The sequence below is a fragment of the Parus major genome, chromosome Z (genome assembly GCF_001522545.3).
Source record: "Parus major isolate Abel chromosome Z, Parus_major1.1, whole genome shotgun sequence".
In the NCBI taxonomy this organism is placed as follows: Eukaryota; Metazoa; Chordata; class Aves; order Passeriformes; family Paridae; genus Parus; species Parus major.
Genome location: NC_031799.1, coordinates 40,557,340 through 40,584,922, shown reverse-complemented (window position 1 = coordinate 40,584,922; position 27,583 = coordinate 40,557,340). Strand labels below are relative to the sequence as shown.

Here is a 27,583-nt window from a genome sequence, read left to right as displayed (position 1 = left end):
GAGGAGGAGCAGCGGAACGCGACAAGTGGCACTAGGTGCGAGGAGCTGCGGCGGCTCTCGCACGGCCCGGCTGAACTGCGGGACACTGCACCTGCTTTCGGCAGAGGCGTCTCGGTGCCTTGCCAAGCCACGCAGCGCCAGGTGGCGCGGGAGGAGCCGCTCCGCCGGCGCCGTGACCGGGCTAATGTCACCCGGCGCCGTTGCTGCTCCGGCCGCCCCACGGGGCCGCTGCCGTTAACGGAGCTGCGGCGGGCGCGGGGAAAGGGACGAGCATCACCGAGGAGAAGGCGGCTCAGCCCCCCTGCCGGACCCCCGGGAGCGAGAGCCGGGTCCGCCCCCAGCGCCGCTCGGCCGCCATACTGCGGGGCAACCCAAACTTGTTACACACGGGCACCAACTCCTCCTCCTACGCCTGCCCTTCCCGCCGCCCTGCCCCCGCTGCCGCGGGAGGAGGGGGCTGCGCCGGCCCAACCCCAGCAGCGGGGACGGCGCCGAGGCGGGCGGGGGCCGAGCGAGGGGAGCGCCGCAGCCCCCCGCAGGTAGGAGCGCCCGGCGGGGCGGGCTGTGCGCCGGCCGGGGGAGGAGGAGACGGCGGCGGGGGGCGGGCAGCGGGCGGAGGGAGCAGGAGGCGGCGGCGAGGGAGCGGTCGGCACTGGGGCAGCAACCGTCCGTGCCCGCCGCGCCTTCTCCCGCCGAGGTGGGTGCGGGGCCGAGGGACCCGGCCTGGGGGTGGGCGGCTGGGCCGCACCTACGGAGCGCAGTCGGTCCTGCCGCCTGACGGGGCCCGGGCCGCCGCTGGGTTCGGGTGGGGGGCGAGGGCGCTGGCAGCCCCCGCCCGCGACGCGGCCGGAGCGAGACGGAGAGGAGGAGCCTGCAGCACCAGCAAATGAGCGAGGGCTGCCAGGTTTATAAATCTGATTTTCCTCCCACCGCTACCGAGCCCCGCTGAGTCCGGCGGGAGCGAGCGCTCGCCCGCCGGCTGCGGCTCCGCCAGGTGCGTTCCCGGGGCGGCGGTCGGGCCCTTGCCGCCCGTGCTGACCGCACCTGCCGTGGAGACGGGGGCTGGGGGCGCGCCCGAGGGTGCTGAGGACGGATGAGAGGCGCTTTCGCCTGGTTGAGAAGCGGTCGGTTTCCAAGGGCCAGCAGCCCAGGTTACCAGGAGTGTGTCCGGGCGCTTCGGGGAGGCCGCTGTCTGCTGGGAGCCGGCGTCCCGCATTCAGCGAAGAGCAGGACGCGGTGCTGGGTGTTTGCTGTCGGGTGACCGGCTGCATGTGTTCTGAAGAGCTGTTAAGTGCTGTCATATTTTTCAGCTGTCAGGAGAGTTTAAATCAGGTCTCCACAGAGGTGCGAGTTTATAGGATGCTGGTGAAGAGAGAGTTTTCTGTCCCCGTTTGCCCCTCAGCTAATTCGGAGGGGATGTCTTCACTGCTTCCCGGAGGTGTGGGTTGTTGCATGGTATTTTCCGCGTATACAAAACTACGCATCATGGGCGCTTAAGGGAGAAGGATTTAGTGGATGAATGCAGCCGTGGTAACTTCTTTGTTGCAGCTCCTTTCTATTACGTGACTGCCTTTAGCAGGGAGGGGAACAGGAGCTTGATCGCTGCCCTGGTGTGGGAGGGAACCTGATGGATCTGTTGGTTGAAGGGATTTTTCAAGTCTGCTTTTTGGTTTAATGCTGAAGCATTTTCCTATCTTCGTTTATGTCTTTATTATCATGTACCTCTTGTGGGGAGTTAGTTCGGCTGAAAAATGTGAAACATCACCTTTTAAGTTTATAGCACCCAGGTGTTTCTAGTAGCTCTGGAAATCAGTGTAATAATAAAGCCTATTTTTTAAAGAAAATTCCTACAGTAATTAGCACACGGCTGTTGGCTGCTTTGTGCCCATCAGGCTCAGAAATAGCTACTGATGTCATACTCCCTTTTGGATACCTGTATGGAGGTTTTGTTAGAGAACTGTTTAATGACTTCTTTTATTAGAAAGAGTGCGAGCTCAGGCAGTTACGCAAGTGCGCCTAAAGGAAGCTGTGCTGGCTGCATGGATGGCGAATGTGGAGGCCGAGCCGGAGTGGGAGTATCATTTACAAACTGAGTTAGAAAGGGGCATTGTAAGAGAGACCCGAGTGGCTCCTGTCGGGTGAAACACTGTACGTACCCTGTTCCCTGCTGCGCGGGGAAGAGCCTTAGTACAGTGTGCTGCCTGGGATGAGCAGGCTATGTATGGATGGCCACTCATCATTCTTTCCGGTAGCAGAGATGAGGTATAGGTGACTTTTTTCCACTGGAAGCAAATGAGTGGCATGGGTATGTGTTACTGCATGTATATTCTTAGAGGGAGAAAAAAAAAAAAAAAAGGCTTTGTAAATGGGGAGCTGGTTTGACTGATGAAGTCTGTCTTTACTATGAGCTCTTAGCTTGCAGAGGAAGTATTTTACCATCTCTCCCTCCTCTCCTGAAGCAATTACTTTATACACCTTTTTCGATGGTCAAGGATTGCTACAGAGTCTGCTGACAAAAGCTGCTTGCATTCATACCTACCAAAATATGTCTATAGTTACTCTTTAAATTTCTGGCCTTTTTTAATTTATTTTTTTTTTTTTTAAAGAAACAAAAGCCATTGTAGCTAGTGGGGAGGGAGGTAGCTACTTCCACAACAAATGAAGTGTTTGATGCTAACTGTTCTGTTTCAAAACTGTAACACTGATTCATAGGTTTTTCTGGACACTCTAAGTACAGGTGTGCCCACAGATTTAATACATTGTGTTGCCATCTCTTTGCTAGTATAATGATTCAGTCCCCTCTCCTCCCCCCATCCCAGTCCCTGCATAAACAGCTATTACACTGAACACTTGATAACCTTTTTTGTTAACCTTGTGTGGATACAGCAGTACCCTGCCAAAATATGTGGATTTATATCACTTAAAGGTCCTGCAAGAAGGACCTCTGGGTGTCTTGGCACATCCCATATTGGCCTGCCTCGTGAGTAGCTGAGCTTCAGAGTTCTCTGCTTCACGCAGCCTTTTGCTAGGGAGGAGCTGGAGAACTTGAGAGGATCTGTCATCTGCTGAAGGCCACTTGGGTGGAGTTGAAATCTGCACTGTGCTTGCTCTGCAGTGCACTCCTGCGCTCTCTCCCAGCTGTCTTAGGGGGTGTGTGCCAAATGAATCTTTTCGTTTTAAAATACATTTTCTTAGCTGTTTTCTTGCAGTAAGGCAAGTGGGAGGTCCTTTTCAATCATGTCAAAATTAATTCTTGTGCTGAGTTGCTAGCATTAGATGTAATACTTGCATACGCCACCTAGTTTGCAAAAGGTGTTGGATAAGTTGATAGGTGGTTGTGCCATAATCTGATTTTTAAAAATGTAAATTAGTTGAAAAGCAGTTTCTTAAAGTATATGACCATGAAAGCATTCATGAATGGGTGGTGATCTGCTATGTTTCTTATTAAACTAAAAATCAAGTATTTGTAGATGTGACTGAGACAATGTTTCACAGTGTTTTAAATTCTGGGTAGCATGTGAGAATAATGTTGAAGATTTAAAGATGACAACAAACAAGTAAAGCAGATAGTAAACTTTCATTGTGATAATATTAAACAGTTTGGTGGGAGAGTGTTCTCTGTTATGCCATGTACTCAGTTGCTGTATGCCATGTTAATTAACTGAAGAAAGGTATGCTCAATTGGGAACCTGCATAATAAACAAGGAGCTGGGAAGCACTTTTTGCTTTTTGTTTGGTTGCTCTTTCTCTGAAGTTTTCTGCCTCCTTTTTTCTAACTAGTCATTTCTCTGATGATAAAGCAGTGTTTTATAAGGCCTTCTTCATCTGGTTTTGCATAGCAGTCTTGTGTGTGAATGTCTAGGTAGATAGATAAAAGAAGCGTATTGAAAAGAATGATAAAAGTCCCACTTAACTTTACTCGTGTCTTGAGTTTTGGAAGCTGAAGTGGCTGAAGAGTAGCTTTTCAGCGGAGCATACAACTGGTTGAGTACCAAAAAGAGCTTGGGAAAACCAAAAGGTACTGCTGCAATTTCCATTTGCAGTTAACTTGACTGTGTTTTGATATAGCTGTGCAGGCTAGATGTGGAAGCTCTTTTGTTTCCCTTCTGATACGAGGGTTTTGTCCTTGTTTCTCAGATGAATTAATGAAAGGATTCTAAAATTACTTCTTATGTTCCCATAGCTCTTCAGCTATAAAGAAAAAAGCAGAACTTCCTATTTCAGACTAATGTGTGCTGTCATCTTGGATTGGGAAGTTACGGATCTTGCTGTCCAGAACTGGATTAATAAGGTCTTACATTTAATTGTATTTTGGCCAAAAAGCTTTTATAGTCTTTTATTTGTCCGTAAAGTTCCAGGAATGCAAAGTCCTGTTTAGCTTCTGGAGGTGTTGCTGTAGCTTGCCTTCACCATGGAGGAGGATACTGCGGTAAGTGTGTTGAGCTCTGCTTCTAGCCAAGAGTGTCCAAGAGCTGCTCTGTTTCCTCCTGCTCCCTGTAACACCAAGTTGTAGTGCAGCAAGCTTCTGGGTATGTTAGTGTTTCTGAAAACAAAATTAATAAATACACCAGAACTTCCTTTTACTGGGTGTAGGGCTTTATCTTTTTTTATGGTGGGATGGAGGATGAAAAAAAAGACTTGTATTGAATGGAGGAGCATGAATGTTGTTTTCAGTACTGTAACTCTTGAGACTTTAGAAACGTAAGTCTTTTAAAGCACCAAACAGCAGCCTTTACTTCAAGACTTAGTTGTTCTGTACTGAGGGGGCTGGTTCTTGTGGCCTGTGGGGGGAAACAAAACAGATGGTAAAATTAAAAAAAACCTGTAATCAGACAAAAAATAATAATAATCTGTAGATGTAAGCAGATAAGGAACTTAGGAATCTTTGTAAAGACTATACATATAGTTAATTGAAGACAATGTATGAAGTTTAGAACCAAGTTTGTTGGTACAAGAAATAATGGACACACTTTTTTTGTCTTTCTCTGCTCTTCCGCCTATTTCTTTTTGTCTCTGTTCATGTACAGCAGTGAGCTCATAATCCACTAGGCATTTACTGCATTGATCCTCTTAAAAAATTAGTATTAGCCTATATATGAGGCAGGCTAAAGAGGATTGAACACTGCTGCAAAATTAGTACCTGTTGGCCTCATTGCAAGGAAAGGCAGGTTCCCTGTTTCTTGCACAGAGCCTTGGTTGTGTGTTTCTCTGCAGGGTTGTACAGGCTGAGTAGATGTGTAGGTGTTAGAGCACTGGTATGGAAGTGACTTGGAAATATATGGAATTAGCAGACTGGAAAATTTTGATATCGTAGTGCATCTGATTGCTTAGCTTGGGAGACAGAAAAGAATATGCAAAGCAGGGGAAGGTTATGGAAATGGCTAGTTCTACTGGGAAAGCAAGGAGGAGAGGAAAAACTTCTACAGACTTGGTTAGCTCTTTGCTGGTGTGCAGCAGAGAGACCAAAGGTTGTCTGGAAGCTAAAGCAGGTCTGACAGAACCGCAGCAAGGCGAGACAAGTGGGGGCGGCTGGTGTTCCCTGTGCCTGAGTAAAACCTCAAGGTCCACAAAGATTTGCATACCTTGCAAATGGGAAAGCCAAGGAGTTGGGGGGAAAAATGCATGAAATGTGGTTATAGTTCTTGCTTTGTTGAAGAGTAGTTTTCACTACTTTAAACCACTTTTTTTTTTCACTTTAAAGACCAGCTTTAACAGTATTTCTGAGTTTTCTTCCTTCTCCCAATGTAAAGCAGGCTTTCTTCTTGCCCCAAATAATTGATTTATAAGTGTATGCTCAGTTGTTTGGTTTTTTTTAATAAACAAATGATAATGTATGAACTTTGTCATTGAATATACAAAGAGATGTACAAAAATGTGGAGGCTTTTGTTTTTTTTTATAGAATGTCTTTGTTCTCATTTCCACTGAAAGAGATAATGAGTTATGATTGTGTGTTACTGGAAAAACAATGCAGGATGTGGGGAAGAGACCTAGAGATGTGGATTCTCTTGGATTTGAATTCTCTCTCTGTGTAAATTTTATATGTTCTGGGGAGAATGGAGCAATACAGACTTCTTAAAAAACAAAGTGAACATTCAATCGATGTCTTAAATCAGGTCATTGAAGTTGTGCTTGACATTGGTTAGGTTTATTGTAATTAAACTCATAATTCTGGAATACTTGAAAAGGAGCTGTTGTTTGTTTTGCTGTGCCTGATGTGGTCTGGTTAAAGTTTGTGTGAGGACACAGTTAATTCAGTAATGTATCTCCAGAAAATGCATTACTTTACCTTTCTGGTTTGCAGATCGTTTATTGTGACAATAGGAAGGACTAAACTGGTAATACATTGTGTTTGGGGCTGTCATTTGCACATGGTTATCACTGGTTTGTTTTCTAGAGTTACAGTAACTTGTAAGAATGTATGTCAGTACAGTATTTTACAGATAATTCTTCTCTGTGCTTTCACCTCATCTAGTAATGCTTGAATTTATTTTGAAGACATTTATTAAGTCACACTTAAGAAATAAAATCCAGTTGTTAATGCAAGCAGAACATCTGGCTGTTCAGTAAAATCAGATGAGACTCCTTTTGTTTGTCTGCAGATGTAAGGAAGACAGTTTGTGGAAGGGGGATCATTGGACCAGCTGATCCAATGACAGGCTTTGGGACAATCAATATTCTCTCAACCTAATCTTACAAAATTGCCCTTCTTTCTGCACTCCATCTTGGATTTTCTCAGTAGACTCTGTAATTCAAGCCACTGCAGTGTGGGCCACGAGATACTGCTGTGTCTGAATCTGTATGGTAAGAATTGTCTGCAAAGCATTTAAGAAGAGAAGAGTAGTCTGCACAAAGAAGTCAATAATCAGGGCCCTGGTCTAAAACCTGTCAGGTTTGTGTGGCTGGAACGTAGCTGAGGGTGGGCATATGCCTGCCGAGGTTGCCCTCTAGTACAGGGACACGCACAAGTATACTCTCCTGATCTCTCAAAAGAACAAGAACGACAAAAATCCAAACCAAACAAATCCACCCCCCCCAAACCAACAATAACAGCAAAACTATCCAACCAGAAACACACATACACACAGAATCCCCAAAAAACAAAAGCTCCCAGTAACAAGCTCTAGGAGTCTGCTAGACAAATGCTGTGCTCAGTTTTTTGGTTTTTTTTTTTCCCCTCCCATATATCTGTTGTTTCTTTTCACAAAAAAGTGCCTAAAATGGCCAGAGGCAAGAAATTCAGGCATTCCTGTTTCCACTCAGCAATTGCATATAATTACTAAGGATTTGCAAGAGATATGTGTGCGTGCACAAATCCCCATCTGTGTGTGGTTGTAGATGTACCCCACCTGAAGGGTCCCTTTGTCAGAAAGTTATTTGTTAATCAGAGCTGTAGGTGTAAAGAAAATAAGTACCTTTGACAGAAGTAGTATCCCCAGCAAAAAAGCAAAACAACAAAAGCCCTGCAAAGCCATTAAAAAGTGTTTGTTTTGCTCAGTGGTAGGAGTTAAGTTTTTCTTTCTTGATTTAGATGAGAGAATGACTGCCTTTTTCTTCATTAAATTATTTGGGTTGTTGAGAAATCTACAGTTAAATGTTTAGATGCTTGCCCCTGTGGAAATAAATTTACTGCTCAATTGAATCTGATTTAGGTTTTCCTCACCATCAATGAAATTGATAAACTTCTTTGAAAGGTCACCCTGATTATCTTCTAGGTGAGACTTAAGAAGTCATTTCACTTCCTTTGTACCGGAACTAGTTGTGAAGGATTGTATGATAAATATGTGAGACCTTTCCATAGGCTTAAGAGCTTTTATCTCTACAACTTTCTCTCTCTAAAGAATTAAAAAATGAAAGAACCAGCCCATAGGTATACATTTACAGTATATTAGCTGTTTAAAATACTTGACTGGCTATTTTTAATGAGAGTGGATACTACTGAAATAATTTCTTTCCTCAAATTTGTAGATATCTTTGTTCTAAATGTATGTTGAATCTTACATTTTATGTGTCTAAGGGATTTATTACTGCAGTATCAGACGGTATGTGTCACAAATCTATTTCATGCAGACATGTAACTGCATAAATTAAATGTGTATATTGGCTTGTGTGCATTTGTTGGTAAGAACACACTCTCAGATGGTGGGACTTGCCTCTTTGGAATGGATTTAAAATAATAATAAAAAAAGGCATCAGTTTGCATTTGCATTGAAATGGGCCTCCTATGTGCATAAATTGATTGTGCATCAAATGGTACATGCTGATATCCAGGAATTCCACTGAGGTTTTTAAGACCCCTTTTTACCCCTCTTTACCACTGACAATCACCAGAGGTAAAAGTAACCATTATTCAGAATCTGTCTTCTGTTCTCTAATTTAATTGTTGGCTTTTATGAGAGTTCAGTTCCTGTCGCTGCATGTCTGCCTCTGTTTTTCTTCATAGCTCTGCTTTCCATCTTCTGGAATAGGATGCAGATTTATTATATGTCAATTGCTTTGGAAAAAGAAATTTCTCAGCAGATTATGAAATGATGCTCTTGATCAGGTGAAGCATCTGATGGCCTGTGTAACCTCTGGTTTCTGCTTAGTTTTAGCTGAGAAGGCAGTATACTTTGAAGATGAATTTGGTGTAGTGTGAGGGATGGTGCTGAAACAGGTTTGGGAGCATGTCCTAGGAGAATGGGCGAGTGCAGCAGAAAGTCAGTTGGGCAGGAGTAGTTACTGTTTGTCTGTGGAAGGTGAATGGAGTCAGCTGTGCTAATTTCTATGCAATAAATGGGCTTTGAGAGTCAAAGGTGCTGATGTGGCCCTGTCATTACAAGGCGCCCGACAGTGAAGGGAGCTTTGAGGTTCCCACAGAGAGATGTTGGCCTGAATATTTCCATGGCAACAGCCATCCCTTACACATTTATAACCTTTGATTGAAGATACAGAAAGGAGGGGGAAACCTTTTAAAAGTTATAAATGTATAGCTTTAACTAGATCTTTCATTTTAACAATATCCCTTATTTACATTCCTTGGAGTGTGGAGATTTTATAAGGAACACAGCTGTCCTTTCCCCATTTGGTAGACTTTGAGATGACATTTGAGGGCATATGTGATGTTCTGGAGATGGCTATCTTACTTTGATCATAGATGCACTAACATCACTGCACCAATTTAGTTGCTATTTATTTACATCCATGTATGTTGTTACAAAATTGTACTCTAAGTTCATTATGCAAGGGGATTTGTTATTTTGATAAAAGTGTTTGAGGAAACAAAAACCCTAATTCTCTATTGAATAAGACTTATTTTCAAAGAGGAGGAACATGAGATACCCTAAATTGTAGTTTCTTAAGCAGTATAGTGGCTGATGCACAAAAACCTAACACTGGTGGGGAGAGCAAACTGTTCCTGCAGAAACTTAGGCTTGCTCTTGGTTTGCAAGCTGTGTGGAAGGGCATATTTATGCTTGCTGCGTCTTCACATCTCTCCTTCCTTTACCCACCCTTGTGTTCCTAACAGTACTTTTCTTCATGCAGCCATGGCCAGGTGTCAGGACTGCGAAAGGAGTATTCTCTGTCCACTTGTAATTCCCAGGTGCAGCATGTTGCACTTCCTGAGAATTTTTTTTTACTGAAATGCAAAGAATTTTGCCACTTTTCTTAGATCATCCTTGTGAAGAAACAGTGAATTGCTTTGGATTTCATGTTTGTGCTAGAAGAAGCTGAGCTATAATACCTGAACTAATGCAGTGGGACATTTGCAGAGGGATGAAATAAAACTGTTTTTTCTGTGCTTTTACTTTAAGATACTGTTAGGCTTTCTTTTTGCTTTGGACTAATCAGGGCTGACTCTATGTGAGGCCATTGCTGTCTTGGTGAGGGAAAATGACAGATATTTTGCTGGGACTGCATGCTGAGTCTCTCCAGCATTTTGCCGTCACTTCTTTTGCAAGGAAGAAGTGTATAGCATAGCTGCTACTAAGCTTTGTGGTTGATAGTTTAAATGGACAGAATTGCTTAGGGTTCCAAAACAAGGAGTTTTAGTGCTACAGATGTGTTGGTCCATCTGAATTGCTAAGGCTTAGCAGACTCTGTGGTTACTGAGGGCCTCATGTACTGCTTCTGCCTTGACCATGCAGCAAAGCACCTTTTATGCTGCTCTTGTACAGATCCCTAACATTCCTTGGGAGAGTTTTTGGTACTGAAAGTTGGTTACTGTGGAAAGGTCGTAGTGACTATGAAAAAAGGACTGGAAAGTTCATGATGCTGGGAAATTTAGAAGTTTCCATTACAAAAGAGATAAGAAAAAGAAAACTTGGAGGAAAAATTAGACGGTATTGCAAACTACTTTTTTTCATTTAAACTGCAAAGGATATTGATACTGTTACTAATCTGTGTAATTTTTTATAAATTCCCGTGTAATGGGAATGGTTTACAGTGACTGTTGTGATATGAATAAGTAGTTCTGGTCACTCTGAAATAAGAGATAACTGTTGTCTGCTTGAGATCCAAGTAAAAGCAGAAAACAGGTTTTTGGGATATCAGGACTGCATGTCAGATGGACATGGCAGCATAGTTAGAGCATTTCCATCCATTTTCATGAATTAGAAATACGAGGTTTAGCACTAGTCAGTGTGGATTGGTCTTTTTTTAGTGGACAGAGGATTAGGCATTGTTTTGGCAATTTTTGGTTTTAACCAGAGTTAAACAGATGCATTTTAAGGCCAAATTAACTTTTGGATCAAGTTATTCTACCACCTGAATTCAAGACATTATGCAAGTGAATACAGTTACATCCATGAAGAAGCATGATCATTTGTCTTCTGAGAGAAGAGTGCTGTCAGTGAAACACCAAAATCACAACCCCCCTCTCTGAGGTTTTGTTCTGGCAGTAACCACATGAGAAGAAAGTTGTGCTGTTTTTGTCAGCTTCTACAGTGTGGCAGAACATTCCCATAGCAGTGTTACAGTGCCAGGAGTCAATTGGGGTAATGCTTGAGAACAGAATACATTATTTGTTAGCTAGCTTTTCTGTCAATTTCAGTTAAGATTCTAACCACTATTTTAGGGTCCTGAAAACTTGTTTGCAAGCTTTGTGAGGGTTTATGTCCTGTGTCACTAAGAGATAATAAAACCAAGCAATATCCAGATAAATAACATTGTTTGAAACTGCATAAAAGTGAGACAGAGATGTGTAGAGGTGAGAATCAAGTGGTCTAAAGGATACTGAAAGCATGTGTTAGAGTTTGAAGATGGGTATATAAAATGCAGAACAGACTGATGATCTGAGCATGTGCTTCTGGTTAGAGAGGTGCTGTGGCAGCTCTGAACTTGAGTATTCAGACCATGATGTTTGGGCAGTCTTTGAACAGTTCACCCTGATCCTGAAATGTCTGCCTGGATAAAGCTCAGCTGGAATAGATATGCCAGAAGATAATAGATAAGATAATACTGTATCCTTTGTTCAGGAAGGAATAGAAGGTAGTACTGCAGCCTTTGTTCAGGATTTGCAGGTTTTTATGTGGGCTTCTGAAAATTGTTTTAATGATCTCACTAGGAAGAGCAGTGTGGATTTTTAATGTAGTACTCACATTACAGCCAGTAGCACCATAAAAATGTTTGGTTAGATGTCATTGCAGGATTGCTGCTGTAACTTCAAAACTTCTTCAGATGTGATCAAATGACTTCAGCAGGCTCTTTTGAGACTCTTCCTGAGGTGGTGAAAATCCTTTGTGGTTGCATGAGTTCAAGGTGTTCAAACCTTGAGATTTAAGACTTTATAGGGTTGAAAATTGTAAATGTAGCTGAGATTCTGTATTTGGTTACTTAGGCAACATGCTGTTAGTGTTTTTCTTTATACATTGCCCCTGAGAATGCCCTCTGTTCAGACAGGTGAACCTTTGGTTAGGGTTAAAATTAATCAGATATTAACAGTAAAGCCACAAACATTTTTTATAGTCCATAATATTTGACGGTGGCATATAATAAGATTCTTGTGGAAAGCAAGAAAAATGAAGTTTTATTGCTGAGATCCTGACAATAATGATGGATATCAATTTTAGCATTCAAAGAGGGAAAGTGCAGCTTTGAGCCACTGTGTTTGTTTTGGCAAGCCATTTTTTTTTAAATGCATTGATGGAACTGTTTGTACTGTCGTGAGCCAGAACAATGTCAGGTGGGTACTGACTGTACTGGAACAAGCAACTTTAGTGTTTCCTGAATCATCCTGAGTAGAGGAATGTGAAGGACAAAACTGTAATAAAAATGGATGATTATTGCTTTTCACTGAAAGAGAAGCTGTAGCTAAAATTCAGTTTAGTTTAAATTCTTTATATTTAATTTCCTTTACTCCAAAGAAGTTCATAAAAACAATAGCGGATACCTTGCTTTTGGAGACAAATATATTCCATGGGACTTAGAAGTCAAGCTTCATTAAAATTAAAATCACTTTAGTCTAAATTTTAATATCTAGCTGGTTAGAAATTGTTTTAATCTAAATTTTAGATGAAGACTGCATAGATAGTTACAGTTGGCATAGTGTGTTTTTAGTGACTGGTAAATTTATCTGGTTATATAAATCAGGTTACGTATGTAGGTATTTCTAGTACCTAGGACAAAGACATATTGTATATAAAGCTTGTTTTTTCGTTGCCTAAAATTCCTAATTCTATCATGTACAACAAATTACACACATAGCTGTTTGTTCTCTTTGCACATTGGCACAGATTTTCCAGACTCATCATGCTGAACCAGTAGTGGGATTTGTGCCAAAGGGTTAAGTGTATAGCATAAGAGGCAAGGCATGCAGTGTCCAGGACTGCACCAGCAATGTGATGGTATTTTCTGGGGCTCTGTTGTGATTTGTACAGTCTGTGTAGCAATTGTTCAAAAGCTTGTATTTGTATTAGTACTTGGGGTGAATGCATTTGTGGCAGAGGCAAGGAGTAGGAAGGTAAAAGCTGTTAACTTATCATAAAATGCACAGCAAGATGCAGAATTCATGAGATGCTCTGTTGCAGCCTGTCAGCCAGTGAGTTACCCATAGGAGTAAAGTACTTGTGCTTATTTTGGGGTTCAGCTTTGTGGCAGGTGGCAATTGGAGTTGACTAAAACAGCTGAGTGTTTGCTGTGGTAATTGTGGCATGTGTCTGGACTTTGGCTGTAACCCCCTGCTCAGCTCTTTGGCAGGAGGACAGTGTGATCCGGTCCAAAGCCTGAGGTCAGCTTTTACATCTCTGAGAGGCATGAGGAACAGCCTAGCTCTGAAAATTCTAAAGGGGGAGAAGCTCTTTTCGCAGGGAGGATCAGTAATGAAGCTTAATGCTTCTTCTTGTGTCCGTCTGCAGAGTTGAAAACGTGTTGGTGAGGTTCAGTGTTTATTGTGTAATGGCTTTGTACTTGGGGGTCATGTAGACATGCATCATAGTTGAATACACTGATTAATCGAGGAAGTGTTTCTGGTGTGAACAGGAAACACTTTAAAACCTGAGGTTTTCATTAGCACTTCCCCTTCCCTGTCTAGTGTCTGTATGATGAAATACAGGGATTTATTTACTTTTGGACTTGAATGCCTTAAACATTTGGCAAAACTTTCTTATACACAAGGTTTATCTGCTTACATTGCTGCCATGTTTCTTCAAGTTTCTCAGGATGCCATGATCATTTTCAGGATATAAAGCAGATCTTACTAATTTTTTAATCAATTTTAATTAAAGAGTAAAAATATTTTACTTTTGGATCTCCCAAAGCAAAGATTTCTTTCTCCATTTTCAGAACTCTGCTTTAATTTTAATTCCTAATTTTATTTGTTTGAGTTTTGGAGTTTGTGTGAAAATGTTGAAAGTTTTCTGTGTTACTGTGATGTGACATGAAGCAAGGACAGTTTAATATTTTGTAGCTGACGAAAATGTGAGCTTTAAAAAACATCTGGGAAACAGAGAAGAAATATAAGTGATTCTTTTGAGAGACTGAGGAAGTGATTACGGAAGTTTTGGAAACTCGCTTCCAGGAGTCAAACTATGCCTGAGAAAACCAAATTAGGTAGTTCCCTTTATGTAAAAAAGAGGGACTTGGAGATTGTGAAAGGATGGTGTTTGTCACTTTCACAATCAATGAGTTCCATTTTCTGCAAAAATTTAAAGACTTCAGAACCAGGTGTAATTGATGGTTTTATAGTGCTTCCAGGGCTGTCATATTCTGGTGGCATTGGAGGGCCCCAAACAGGCAGGTGTGTTAAAACTTTATGGTGTCTAAACACCAGTGGGAAGCATGGTCACTGCCATATGCAATTGACAGCGTAGTTTGAAATAAGAAAGTGAGCCTCATGGAAGGAGAGGAAGCAGAATTTTGAATGTTGAGAGGTCCTGCTCCTTTAAGTTACTCAACTTTGCCTTTGGCTGTTTTATCTGAAAATGCTTTCCAAGTAAGTCTTTCTGCAGAAGTGAATCCCAAATGCTTGGAGGAGGGAAAGGTGGCAGTAGCTGTTTGTTTATTGAATATACAGCAAAATTAAAGAGTGTGGGGCAAGGGGATATGAGCGTTAGCCACATATCTGAGCTGTGTGGGACGGACCTCAAGAGTGGATAGTTAGGAAGAGTGTGGAGTTGGGAAGGATAGAAAACTGGATAAAAAGAAAGATGTATGTGTTCTTACAGAAAAGGTGATTTTGGTGTCTCTTTGAGAAGGAAGATGTGGAGGATCCTGTCTAGATTTTCAAGCAAATGTGTCATGTGAAGAAAGAAGGTGACTTTGAAGAAATGCATCCATGCAGTTTCTAGATGTTGGTGTTTCATTGTGGGGTGAAACTATAGTGTGTGCTACTGATCTGATGAAAGCTGAAATACGTATTATTCTGATTCACTCATTACCTTCTTAGTACACCCAATGCAAGTATAGTAACAAAGCCCATGATCACGTTTTTCTTTTCTATCCCTCCAATTTACTGAGAAATAGATAACTAGTTCTATTTTCTAAGGTGTTTGTGCAGAGAAGTAAATTCATCACATTTTGTAAATCTAGGAGAATTTTACTGGTATCCTTCCTATACCAGAGCATTAGAACTTGCAAACCTACTGCTACTGATTACCATGTTCACACCATGATAAAAATTTAAAGATTATGCAATTGATTATTGCTTGTGGTTTTGAATCTAGGTATACCAGACATGTTGGGAGTTCATTTCTACAGATGGATTTTCCCTGAGGTTTGAATTCAGGCTGCACTGATTGATCCTTGGCATGGCCATATCAATACACTAAGTCCTAATAGGCAGCCTAATAGAACTGGGTTTTTAGAGGGCAGCCTTATTGGCATATGGCTCTCATTATGGGAGAGTACCACATCTAAAGTCATTTTAGTTCTTGATGTTGCAGTAGTGCCTTGTGGAGATGGTGCAATTGCTCCAGGGAGAAGATGGAAATGCCTCACATCACTCAGCTGTCCTCCTGCTGATTAAGGAGTGACACTGTCCAAGATGCCTTTAGGAGGCAGGCAATTATTTTCAGACTGAGAGATGTTAACCAAGAACTGAACCCTTATGGGAACAAAGGGTAAGCAGGGCTGGAGAGGGGAGAGGCTACTTGTAAAACATGTATTTTGCTGCTTCTTAGTACTAGTCTCCCTTTAGAAAGGGTTTCCATTTACATGGTGAAGCATTTAGCACGTGTGAGATGACTGTGTGAAGAGCTTAATGTCTTCTGTTTCATATTCTTTCTTTACACTTGCTCAAACGTGGAATAACCTAATGCTAATTTGCATCCTGTTAGTGAGACCAGCACAGATGCTTTTTTCTTTATACTCATTTCAGATAGTATTAGGGTTTTTTTTTGGTTTTATTTTAATATTGATCCCAAATCTAGTTTTAAGCAGCAAAGTGATTTATATCCAGCAGGCTGCTGCCGTGTAGTCATTATTTTTGTGGCAGACTCATTACTTGATGACAAAATTCAGGGCATTGCCAAGTGCTCAAGGCAACCTTTTGCTACGGTCCTTCTAATAGGGCTCTGAGAACAGCCATGCAGCTTGAGTTGCAGGTAAGAAATTAAATTTTAGATACTCTGTTAGATTCAGTAAACTGAAAGCTCATTTAAAGATGCTTCTAGTAAATGAGTTGTCACAATAGGGAATAATTTAGTGGCAGCAGAAAAGAATTTTTTAACTTGTAAAATGGTGTAATCTAGGCTCCAAATGGGAGAGGTTTACACAGTGTTGTCACTGTTGACTGGTCAGTTTCATTACATTGTAACTAACAAGGAAGCCGAATTTCTTAGCAGGTTGAAGTTTCCTAAACTTCAAGTCGAACTGAGTCATGTTGCTTGTGTGGAGATTAATTGTAAGTTTTCTTACCTGTATGTGTACATTGGGATCTCTTTCTGTGACTAGTTTTCATAATTTCTGTAATAGCTTTCAGGTTCAGCTGGAGACGTATGTAGGTGTAGCCCCAAAGAATAGCAATGGCTGAGTAAGTGCCTCAGTGTGGTCTAGTAGAAACTACTGGGAAGCTGTTTTTTTGTTTTTGTTTTTGTTTTTTTTTTTTTCTTTTTGTTGGTACATTATTTGTATATTCTGCATGTTTTCTACTGCCATACAGCTTAAATGTGAAGGTGCCTATTTTGTGTAAATTGTAGCTGAACAACTGGCTGCTTTGTTTACACTCTAAGTGTGCAAAACTTTAACTTGATGTCTTCAAAATCTTATTTTGAAGACATCAGGGTTTGATGTGATTTGTAGAAACATATACAGAATACTCTTTGTTTACAAAAGTGAATGGCAGTTGCATATCAGTATTTTTTGCCCAAAGACATGCTGAAGTTAGATGAATAAATGGGGCATGGAATGACATACACATCAGTTGTGCTTGTTCTCTAGAATGTATTATTGCATTTTCTGGTTATTGCTTCTGAATCGTGCCAGTGCTTTTGCTTTTTTATTAAAACTTGTGGTATGTATTGCGTAACTAGCACCTGCTTTTTCTGGTTTCGTGATTTTAAAAATCTAACTGTACCTTGATCATCATCATCATCAGTGAAACACACTTGAATAAATGAACAGGATGCATTCCTCACAAATGCAAAATCAGTGGGGTGATGTTTGGAAATATGTGCAAAACAAAAGGAAAACCAATAATAAAATCTGTCTTTTAGAAGACATCCGAATAATCTTTTATGCTTCTAAAAGATCTCTTTTCTTTAATAACAAGAATCTATTAAATACCGAAAAGATGCTGTTACATTTTAACAACATTGATGCTTTGTCTAATAAAAAAAACCAACAAAACATGTGGGAGTGAGTCTGTGCATTTGAGAAGCTAATAATTTGAGAAGAAACTTACCTGATACTCACTTCACATGTATATTTTCTTCAATATTTTTTTAATATGTTAATTTTTTCTTTAATATGTTAATTTTTGCTTTAATATGTTTTAATATGACCTTTAGTCAAGGTCTCACTGAACCTATGAATTGCCAATTAGTTTTTTTTTTTTTTTTTATTTGGTCAGAAAAAGACCAAAATTGTAAAAATGACAAAAAAGCAGATTCAGAGGAAGGAATGCTTGTCACTGAGTTGTTTTGTGGTGGTTGGGTGTGCAGTGCTATCTGAAGTTTGGCATCTTGAAATGTTTTCCCCTTCTATGGCAGAAAAGGTGTGTGTATATATATATGTATGTTTATTCACAGGGAGATCAGCAGATAGCTGATGATAGAGATGGTGACGTAGTGTGCAAAATGGGGAAGGATTTTACAGCGAGTGAGATGGTGGTAAGCACAAGGAATTATATACTCCTCTTGAGGAAGCCCATCTTTGTTGGGAGGGGAGACTTTCCTGAGGTATGTGGCCGAGTAGATGGTGTGCATAGATTAGTGTGCAGGGAGCACTGGATGGATGCAGGCATAGGAGTAGAGTTTGGCCTGGTGGTGGTAGGTCCTTCAGGAAGGGTTTGCCACAGCAGGTTTTCCTGGTTCTGGTTTAGTTTTGGAGGCTGCTGGGAGATGAGGATTGTTTTTGTGGGTGCAGGTGGTTTTTCTTTGCAGTCAGTTGGAGAGATTTGAGAGGGTGGTCCCATCTATCAGTGGCAGATGTGTGTGATACAGACCTGCTTCTCTCCTGAATGGCTGAAACCTGGCACATGCCATAACTTTCTTTGGGGAATGGAAAGCTGATACTTCTGGTATGCAGTAGCTATCACTGGTGTTTTGCTCTCTCCATTTTCTGCCTGGGTGTGTAGCTGTGTCTGCTTTTTCATGTTGCTTTCCCTTTTTAAATTTTTTTAAGCTAATGTCCCAAGACTGCTGTCTTGCATAGCTCTCTCTCTACAGCTTTGTTAATGGATGCACTTCAGTACTGACTATTAATTTATCTTTGCTTTTGTTCCTGTTGCTTATGTGGTAATTAGTTTTCCCCTGAGTTGTGCAGGTGCTAGCAGACAGGGGCAGAGGCATCAGTGCTGAGGGGCAGGTCGGGAGGTCCTCTGCTGACCTGGCAGTGGTGACTGCTGCTGTGGGAGCCTCACTGGGGCTCCACTCCAGCCTGGCCATGGGCTGCCCTCTCCAGGAATAAAAGCATTGGAACAGGCTGTTAGAGAACCTTCATAGAGGGCTGCCCAAGGTATCAGGGCATAAACCACGGCTGGTGGTAGCAAGCAGAACTGAGAGCATTCCTCAAATGAAAGTTGTGTGCCTCTTCACTGCTTCCCTCATTTTATACAAATCATATTTTTGCATTGTTTCATTTCTTTTTTAGCCCAAAAAACTATGGATTTGCCAATTAATTTTCATAATGCAGTTTTTATTTATGTGCTAAGAGTTACTGCTTTTTACTTGCAGAATTGTGCTGCAGAATCAGCTGAAGAAGTGTAGTTGCAGATTAGAAGTTGACAGTGTTCAGGTTTTCTTTCTCATTCTGTCAAGAATTAAATACTTAAAACAATGAGAGGTTTCAGGTTACCATGTTTGTATCAGCTGACTGATATGTTTTTATTATTAAAGAAATGTAGCTGATTAGTTGGCATCTGCTGTGAGGGAGGGTGAATGGGAGAGGGAAATTACCAACCATCAGTTTTGTGACTTTGCTTTGTAGACAAGCTATTTAACATAGTGCAGTAAAACTCAGCAATTTTGGCAATTCAGAATGATGCTGGCAGTTTCACATTGTTTTCTGTGTGAACAAAGTAGCTGTGGTTGTTCTGGTTGTTGCTGTTAGCCTTCATCAGTGTAAAATAAGGTCCACTAAAACTGCTGTGAAACTAATGATTTCTTTTGAAAAAATCACAAATGTTTGGGATTAGTGCGGCTGCTTCAGCAGCGTGACCAAGGACCAGACTGGGGGTATGTAGCATAGCGTGCCAGAGCAGCAGCCAGTGGTGCATGCTGGCTTTTGCAGTTAAAATGGTTTGCAGAAATAATGCTGACAAAGTCACCCCATTGCATGAGCTACCAGAGACGCAAACAGTCAAGAGGTTTGGGAGAGCTGCAGCAACTGAATTGCCATGCTTTGTTTGCCCTCTGGGAAAGTCACTGTATGAATTGTAACTGAAAGAAGTTTGTTTTAAACAGTAGTTCGTTCTAAAATGTTGTAAGTGACTTTGGGTGAAGGCCTCATGATCTTGAAGTTAGTTTATATGGGCGGTATAAATTTGCTGTTTGAATTTTACAACTGGGAGGATTTCAAAAAGCTCAATAAAGTAAGGTGCTTAAATTTGCTTGAGAGACCAAAGTAAAATGAATGCATAGCCCAGTTTTCATGACTGTTTTTTCCTTTTATATTAAATGTTGCTTTAAACTTTAAAGGCATCAGTCAATGAAAGAAGCCTGTATTCCTCAAAATTTTTCTACTAAATATAAGTAATTATAATATTGTATTAATATGTGTTGTAGTACCTAACATATAATACATACTAATATATTATTATAAGTAATTATAGTAATTACATTATTAATCATGTAAATACAAATTTTCTTGTCTGGAAATCTAGTGCCGGTCAGGATCCCGAAGGGCCCTATTTGATTGAAGTTCACTGTTATTCTGAGGATGGTTGAGGAACTTTAGGAAGAAAAAACAAGTTATACCTATTTCTTTGGTTGAAAAGCTACTAGTTACAAGCTCAGAGGCGTTTACTGCTCTTATTACAGAATCTGCCTTCTTGATTTGGATTTGTGGGTGACAGAAGCAGGTGAAATATTTCAGGAAATAGTCAAGAATGGAGAAGGGAGGCTGCTTGAACTTGGTGTCAGCTGGCTGTTTCGTCCATCTTTCTGGGTTGTAGGGATTCATTACTTCCTGAAGGGACCACCCATGCTTTCAGAGTCTCCAGATATACAGGGCTTCTGGGAAAGGGAGTATGTTTAACTCTGTGTCTTAAACTCCAGGCTCTAGATCGGTGCTCCTCCTCTGCTTGAGAACTTGTGAAGGGAAAGCTCCCCAGTTGTGCTGGCACCTGCTGTTGACTTCAGTTTTGGCAGATGATAGGCCGAGTAAGGTGTTCTGCTAAACCCTTCAGGCTATATGCCTTCTTCGTGGTAGTAACAGTAGAAGCACAAATGGCTTTGGTCAAATGATAATTTGGATAAGATGTGTGATACTGAGAGGAATGAAAGAGTTTCTCCAAACAGTGTTGCTACCATAGGCAAAACTTGACATAATGCTGCTTTACTTTTGCCCTGGACTGTCCCAGACAGCTTCAGATCCCATGTCAGCTTTCAAGAGAGTTTCCTGGGGTCTGGTATATATGTGGAATGCACAGTATCTTGAGGTGGAAACCTACTTTCCCATTATTTGATTTTACGGTCTGTCACTTTCCAGTTCTCAAATGGAGTTTTTCTTCACGTGGGATTCTCATTAAGGCCCTTAATTATTGTGCGCAATTTGGGGAGTTCCATTTGCGTTGTTACGTTGTATTTTATCTAGTGTTATAATAGGTGTTTATGAACTGCGCTATGCTAGAGTTTATCTAGAAATGGAGAAGTAAATGATCTAGCACTGTGTAAGCATAACATGAAATAAATGTGTACTGAAACATTTCCTTTGCATGGTATGAAATCTCTCAGTTAAATATGTAAACATACACAGAACATTTGTAATTATGCCATGCAAGGTTGAAGAAGTTAATATGGAGAATTTGCATTGCAATGATTCATGGCAAATAAGAGCAGACTTAGAGAAGTGTGGCTGTGACAGAAACATTTTAAAAATTTAGGTGGGATTTTTCAAACCTATGTATACAGCCAGAGAGAAATAAGGAATAATTTTCAGGTAGGTCACTGAGTAGAGCTTTGGTCTGTAATGACATTGTTTCCAAAGCACAAGTACTGATGCTAGGGTTTCACTTCTACCTTGATAATGGGTTGGGCATGTTGCCCTCTTGGGAATGGTGAGAAGAACCACACAGACTCTCTTGTGCGTTGAATGGGAGAGCAAAGTTTATTATTTTTGATCTTTTATAGACATGTTTGAGAAAGTCCGAGAGGTAAAACTCTCATTGGTCATTAAAGCAACACATCTACCATCATTGGTTAAGTGTAACATCACCCCTTGACTGTTTGCCTAAACACCACCTGCAAAGATTGTTGTCCTTTACCAAGGACTGTTTGGATTCTTTCTCATGCTTTCTCAGGCCAGATGAGAAGCCTGTGACTTAGTTTCACACAGGCTCTGTTCCCTTCTTTTTGCATTTAGCATCCACATGGGCATATTCATAATGGAAAAAAATCTATGCTGTAATTATGAATTATTGTTTTCTGGTGTGGCGTGGGGTTTTTTTGTTTTGTGTTTTGTTTTGATTTGGGGTGAAAGAAGAAAGAAATGGATTTAAAACAGCCATAAGACTGATTGCTGCCTTGGTCTTTGTTGTCTCTCTCAGAGATATGCACATGAAGTCTTTCTGATGAGGCAGCTGCATATATAGCAGCAGACTGCTCAGTGGGTTTTGCACTGAAAAGGGGCTGTGCTACAGAGCTGTGCGTGCTACTGCTGCAGCTGTGCTCTGTCCTTCATTGCTTCTGCAGCTTCGTGGCATGGCTGCGTTGGGGAACTATGTAAAAAATTTAAAAGATAGTAAAATTCTTGATAGAGCCACAAAATCATTTTTCTTGTATCACCCCAGAATTACAGCATCTGGTTCTGCCTACCCTTTCAATGCCCTCTCTCTTGCCTGAGACAGGGGAGAGAGGAGTGGGGGGAGTGGGTAGGTTGATGAGCTCAGCTAAAAATGAAAAGATAACCTGATGAAAAAAGTGTGCCTGTGCTTCCCTGAAGTAAAGCAAATTAAAGGTGTTGCCATAGCTCCTGAGTGCAGTGCAGACCTCTGGAATGACTGCGTGAAATTTTGTAGTGAGCCTTGTCTGCTACTCTCATGTTCCCTCTGCACAAAATGGATCTCTCCTCATTTTGATTCTAATGATTGCAAATCCCCCATGTCATCTTATTTCCAAGCATTAATTACTCTCCTATGTGAGACCCTGCACATTTTTTTGTTGATCATCAGTTTCTGGCTGCTGGATATTTTCATACCTTATTAAGTGAATTATGCTATTCAATATCACCTTCTCCTATCAACATGATAAAGTCTTAAATTGCTTGCATATTTTTTAGTAGTAGATGAAGGGGCATAGGCAAACGGGTTACTGTTGGAAGTGTTGGTCTTTGTGGACAGAGAGTCTGTCATTTGTAGTGCTAAAATTCCAGAGTATAGTTTTGCAAAATTGAAAGCCTTCAAATACTGTAAAATGAGATCATAGAAAAGAAGTTACTGAGCAAAATCAGTACTGAATCTTGTAACTTTCCACCCCCCACCCCCCCTCCTCCTGATTGATTTACTAAATATCACGAATACAGTTCTGGATAGTTCACCATCTAAAAGCACAGTCCTGGAACAATCAACCTGATCACTTGTTTTTAAGTAAATAAATAATTTGACTGCTTTTACTTTTCTATGTGAGAGTTGAAGAGGAGGGTTAGTGATTATGATATTGAATGTACTAGTTAAATATCCTACGCTGTTTACACTGTAACCAAAAATGCTGATTAACTCTGGGAGTGAATTTGTTTTTACTTTGAGTAGACAGCTGTAATAGTAGCATGCTATATTGAACTGCAAATAGCTTTTAAATACAGGTGGAATAGGGATTTTTTTGGACCAGCAAATGCAGTAAAACTTGAACTGAGCTTCTTGTTCAATTAGTTGCATGTTAGTAAGTTAACCTGAGTGGCATGGTCTGCTCCCTGTCCTCTGTAAAAATGAAAGCAGTATCTACCTTCAGCAAATTTAGGCTATGTCTGCCTTAAGTCCTACTTTTGCGAGCAAGTGGAAGGGGGACTTTTTAAAGAAAAAACAGCCCTAAGGGGAACAGCAGAGGCTTGGGGAACACTGCAGCTGTGTGCCTGGTGGTTGGAGTCACAGTTTGAGTCCTTGGAGGTGTGGGGTGGGGCAGAAGCTGCTATCTACATTGCCTGTCTGGCTTTTCCAGGGAAATAGCAGCTGGAGTCACAATCCTGGAGAAAGAACCTTTTATCTAGTTTCCTGTAATACTTACGTTTGTATAGGGAACAGTTGCTCAGCTCCTGGTTGTTCTTTTTGGTTTTGTTTTTTTTTTTTTTTTTTAATCTTGATGCATCTTTCTGAAACTGGACCCAAACTAGGTAAGTTCTTTAAAAGCTTTGTAGAGAAGTATGTACAAAATCAGTTTAGGAGGAGGAAACAGTTGCTAGCAGTTACATGAAACCATGCAGCTGATGCTGACTTGCAATGAAAATATACACTGCCGAGTTGATACCCTTAACTTGACGATGCTGATGTGCTTCAGTGGTGATTCTCACGAGTTGTACATGCTCAGTCTCAAGCGTGTCCCTTTCCAGTAGCCTTTTGTGACGTGGTCTGTTTTTCAGCACAATTTACTTTGACGTTTACTTGAGTAGGTTTTTCTGTTGAAAAGGGTATTTCAGCTATCATACCGTAAGGTTTACAAAAGAGTTGCATCTAATTGCTCAGACTGAAGTGCTCAACCCTCCTGGCTTGCGCACACTCTGCCCATGAAACATGTTAATCCCCTCCTGCCCTCCCCCCATTGAAGAAGCCTGATACATTTCCTTTTGCATTAGTTGGGCCTTCTGGGAAATACATGCAGAAATAAAAGACTTTTCTATAGCCCTTTCTCCCTCAGGAATGCATAGAAACTAGCTCCTTGGATCTGGTCCACAAACTTGAAACTTGATTGGGGGGGAGGGAAGGAAATCTATAATCCCATGCACATGTTACTGAGAGAGTCCTAATTACAAACTGAGGTAAAGGTATAGAAGCTCAGATGATCTCACGGTACTTTGCAAATAAAGAATACGTTTGGTTGGTTTTGTTTTTTTTTAGACCTGTGTGTTTTGCTGAGATTTGCCTGTAAAGCAGGTATTTAAAACTCTCCTAGCTTTGTGAGCTTTGTTTGTCCTTCATCTTCATTAACAGTGTCTACTCAGACCGTATGCATTGAAAAGGCTTGTTGTTTTGTTTGCAGAGATTACTCAGGTATGGTGGTAGTTTCTCAACTAGCAGTGGTACTCAGACATTTTACCTTAACTGCAGCAAGAATCAGGCCCCTTGGCTTGAGATAGTTATTTGTGCATTCTGGTTACACATGCATGAAAACCCACAAGAAAGGTGACTGCAGGTTTTTACACGGTGCTGCTGTGTTGGTGACTGATATCTGTAGTGCACTATGGGCAGAAAAGCCATGCCGAGATTGGTGGAGTGTTTAGTTGTATAGGAAGCCTGCACCTTGGGATGAGCTGGCTTTCATGTAGTAAAGGACCCTGAGTTTTGAGCTGCTGATGTATGGCAGTGGCCCTTAGGGCATGCAGATGCTGCACCCTTACAAGGAAGACTTTTTGAGGAGCTGAACTGGGGGTTGGTTAGCTGTGGAGATGTGGTGGGGCTGCCAGGGCACACAGGGCATAGAGTATGGAGTGGTGTTGTTCCCTATCCATGTCATTGGGCATGATGTGTCCGTGCTGCCGTCCTCCTGCCTCAAAGAAGAGTCAGTGTGATTGGAGATATGTGATGCACAAATGCAAGCCTGTGGGTTCATCTCTACTATGGGCAAAACCAAAGTTGCCTCTTTCTCCTCCACGATTATATTTATTGTTTTAATGTAGCCTGAAAATTGCACAACAAAACTCCTTATTATGAATACAAATGCAAATATCCAGTGTCGCCACTTGCTCATTAAGATCAACTCAAATGCAGCAGCATTAATGGTGCTTTGTGTTTCTCATGGTCATGGCATTCATGGAGGCTTGTGCCTCTCGGTGTTGCTGTGCCATGGCCATTACATATGCCAGAAAAGCCAGGCAGAGCTACTTCTGCTAGTTCTCACTCTCTCTCCTTGCTCCCATGCAGCTTCCTCAGAAGTGGTAGTGCTGCTGCTTAGAGGCCTGATGCTGTGCCACATCAATGCTGCTTGCTGCTGATGGTGTGTCTCCTCCAGTGACAAAGCAGCACTGCTGTAGGACCAGGAGCTGCCTCAGCTGGTTTTGCCAGCAAGAGGAGTGTTGGTGAAACCGTGGTGTGATATGTGCTGTGGTGAGCTGGAGCATGAAAGTGGGCATCAACAAATTAAGGGTGAATCTGACTTGACTGAAGTGACAGTTTCTTTCAGCTGACAAAAATATTTCGTAAGTTTTGGCTTTCTTTCACTTACTATTTAGTGTGGAATTGTACATGTTTGTTGGCAGCCACCAAAGGAGGGAATTATTTTAATTCTATGCTTTTCCCTTACGCAAGAGATTATGATCTCTGTGATGATGGGTTGTTAGGCTGTCTCTTCTCCCCCCCAAGTTTTAGGATCGAATTGCAGAGGATGGAATGTTGGGGACCTGTTGCACAATGTCCTCTTCTTTTGATGCTGATGCCTTTGCCTCATGTTTCAGTGCTTTCTTCACCTTGACTTCTGTGTGACTATGTGTCAGTTTAATAAGAGCATCTGGCATTCTAACTTCACCAGTTTCTTAGAGCAGGCTGCATTTTTTTTCCCTCTCTGATTTTAATTCAGGTTAGTAGTTGATCTTGTTTGTGCAGGCACAGATTTTCACCATGTTGTTCACTCTTCATAACTGATACCTTGTTCTGTGGGCTTAGTTTAAGCCCAGACTTTCAATGTAGAGGGGGCGCTCTCCTTAGAAGTGTGTAAGGGTGGTGTAATCTGGCTGTGTAGGCTTTTGGGGACACTTTCCAGCACTGACCAGCTCACTGTGATTAATTACTTGGCTACTAATGAATTGGGGGATGTTTTCTGCATTTTTGTTATTGTCAGTGATTGGTGTTCTTTCACAGCTTGCATTCTGCTTAAGTAGGTTCCCTAAGATTTAATATGCTGCTTCCAACCTATATTTTTTAATTACGTTGAGCAAGATGCTGATTTTAATATGGAATCTTCATTTAGTAATGACTTCTCAGGCTGTAGGCGATGTTTTGCTACAAAACTGGTTCACTTGAGCTCACCCATATGTGACAGTTGCCGGTTAAGTTTGCTGGTCCAGTTGTCTTAACAGCAGACTACTTAACTAGGTAAGAAGGCTGAAACCAGACATTTTTATTTAATTTAGAAACTGTTAACTTTCTGTAGCTTGATGCACTTGGCAGAGAATCACACAGTACATAAATACAGCATGTGGTTAATCTTTTATGGGAGTATTGTTTGCTTTTGAATGGTGGAAAAATTCTAAGAAAAGTGTGTTAGAAAACACAGCTGTTTAATGACAGGTCTTAATTTACTCATTGATTTGATGTTTAAATTTTTAAGTATGCAGAAATCTTTCTGTATAAAAACTTGCATCATAGGGACAGTATATTGTGCTGCTTCTTTTTAATCATCTTCCTGAAAGAATGGTTACTACAGACATGAAGAATATTTAGTCTGTTTGCTGAGGGGTGCCTGGAGAAAAAAATGTACCTAGTCATGCTTGTGTGTGTTTATCTAACACTCCAACCTCCTAATTTTCCATATTGTTTCAACTGCATTAATTTCAGATAACACATTTGAGTATGGAATGGGGTTTAGGCATGGAGAAGCTATTTTCTCCTTTTACAAGGGTGATCTGGTGTTTTGTGCTTATGGGTTAGAATACTACATGTCAGCAGAGTTTCTTCAAAGCAAGAAAAAGGTAAAAGTTTGGTGGAGTTCAGTGTTTGGGATTTTTTTAAAACGTCTAGTTAAAATACAGATCATTTGACAGTCAGGTTCTAGGTGGAAAACTTGGGCAAGAGTTTCAAGGTATAAAATACGAATTGATGAAAGCTGTCTTTGTATGCCTTAGGAAAAGAAGGTTGACCCATAATATGAAACAGACTGATCAGTTGATGTTTTTCAGAATGGTTAATATGCATTTTAAGGATCTGATAAATCATTTGTGTGCTTTAACATTGAACAAAGACTTTCTTAAAAATAGTAAAACTTTCTGATAGTGTCTTAAATTATTAATGGTAGATGATGGCTGTAGACCTCCTTCCTTCTTCTGCAGTGTCTGTTGTGTAGGGCCCTCTTGGCTGTTGCAGCTGTGTTGGCCAGCAGCTGCCAGTTTGGTGAGACCAGAGTCTTCTGGGGCAGCCAAAGGCTGATGGGG

General features: G+C 41.2%; 1 protein-coding gene across 8 annotated transcripts in view; it reads left to right on the top strand.

Moving 5' to 3' along the window:
• Nucleotides 1–301: 301 nt before the first annotated feature.
• Nucleotides 302–27,583, top strand: part of SEMA4D (semaphorin 4D) — a 97,809-nt gene continuing 70,527 nt past the window's right edge. For 6 of the 8 annotated variants that reach the window (XR_001525402.1, XM_015652761.3, XM_015652760.3 and 3 more), the window contains exon 1: nt 614–697. The gene's annotated coding sequence lies outside the window, so the exon portion shown is untranslated. Of the gene's footprint in view, nt 540–613; nt 698–918; nt 995–27,583 lie in introns of those variants that run through there. The other 2 variants (XM_015652757.3, XM_015652756.3) reach the window with 2 other exon arrangements.